Source organism: Sinocyclocheilus grahami, unplaced genomic scaffold, assembly GCF_001515645.1.
Source record: "Sinocyclocheilus grahami isolate Dianchi unplaced genomic scaffold, SAMN03320097.WGS_v1.1 scaffold621.1, whole genome shotgun sequence".
Classification (NCBI taxonomy): Eukaryota; Metazoa; Chordata; class Actinopteri; order Cypriniformes; family Cyprinidae; genus Sinocyclocheilus; species Sinocyclocheilus grahami.
The window spans coordinates 810,840-812,562 of NW_015505800.1; the positions used below are offsets into that span (position 1 = coordinate 810,840).

Below are 1,723 nucleotides of genomic sequence, written 5' to 3' on the forward strand. Positions count from 1 at the left end.
TTATGGGGAGGGATTCAAAGCTGGTCACAAGTCTGCTACAGGAAACGTTTGCTAGAGGTTGAGTTGTTGAAGGAGGATCTACAAATGTTCATTTACTTTGCACTGCGAATGATTAATTGGTGTATTCGAAAAAAATTTGAAAGTACAATTGTTTGTGTGATATTAGTTGTCAGATTGTGTTGGTCTACAAATGTGAAATTATGTAATCAGTGCAGAAATCCAGACATTTCCAAAGGATTCAAACATATTCTTGTCACAGAAATTAACATGAAATTAATCAGTGGTGATAAGAATAGCTATAACACAATGCAGATTCTAAGGATATTGCACACTTTTAAACAATAACATGACCAAGTCTTTGATTTTCTAGTAACTTTTATATAGTTTAGATAATTTAACAACTTTATGCTCAATAATAATGACTCCTAGCAGGGATAAGTAGCTATCTTTATTCAAATGTCAATATTTTTTTTTTATGTATTTTGTATGTAAACAACAGAATTATATTATCTTTTTTTATTGAATTTATCTTGGAGAAATGTTATGCTGAAATTGTGTTCATTTAGGAATAAGACATACCTTTACCATATATTTGGGAAATTTTTGTCCAAGTCTGTTTAAAGCTAAGCAGCACTATGTAACTTTTAGCATTCTAGCGGTTAATAAACAGAACTGCACACATCCCGCGGAAGAACATTCCAACTGTAGCTACTTCTCTAAGTGTATGTCTATGGCGATTCACGCAGGTATGTGTTACTCCGCAGCGCTGACGACCCGACCAGGCTACAATAGTCCAAATCTAAGAACTTATTCCAAATCACTACGGTACACTTATAATAAGACAAATACACGGTTTGGAAGATGAATTCATGATGTACTCGCTCATTATATACATTTAGCAAATTTTGAACGCCGAAAAAGCTGCATAGTGCTGCTTTAAAGCTGCAGGCGGTAAGTTTTGCCTCTGTCGCCATCTCTGTTTGAAAACCTGCAATTGCAGCTGTGTGCGGAATTATCTTCCTTGCGTGGGTTGTGCGGCAGCATGGCTCCAGCGCGGATTAATCTAATGTTTTGAGGAGTATGTGTGGCAGTCAGTCACCACACCGGTGTCACAGATTCTAGCCTATGTCTTGGAATATATAACCCAAATAAGAATTGTCACCGTATATTGTCATCTGAACAAGTAAGTAACAAGTCTGCCACTTTTGTTCTGACCAACTGAGGAAAAAAGCATTACCATAAATCTTGCTACCAATGGTGATTAAATCTAAAGATCGGTTAGCTCATATTACATCAAACTGTTAAAATTATTAATATACTTTATTCTCAAATGATTAATGTTAACAACATCAGCATTGGTGACTATGAGTATAGTGTGTATTAGCGTGTAGATTTCAATTTCTGCACAGTCTAATCTAATTGGCATACTCTTCGAATTTCATATTAAGAAATTCTTTTAACCCGAAAAGCAAATTATGCTCCCTTCGAACTGGTTGTCTTTAAAATACAAATCTTGTGTAATCCCAGAATATCTGTAATCAGAAGCACATTTAAAACTGGAATATAATTTAATTTCATTCACATGTGCTTCATAAACACATAATCCTTTCTGGATTACAATCAGACATCAAAATGATACATTTAATTATTCCAGCTGCTGTGAGAAAAGGCTATAAACAATCCGCCACCTGCAGGATCCTCACATGCGATAGCCTAGTAGCCG

At 35.3% G+C, this 1,723-nt stretch overlaps 1 protein-coding gene across 1 annotated transcript in view; it reads left to right on the forward strand.

The window, feature by feature from the left end:
• LOC107557831 (cyclin N-terminal domain-containing protein 2-like) overlaps positions 1-1,723 on the forward strand; it is a 7,534-nt gene that overhangs the window by 863 nt on the left and 4,948 nt on the right. The gene's annotated exons all lie outside the window — the stretch shown is intronic.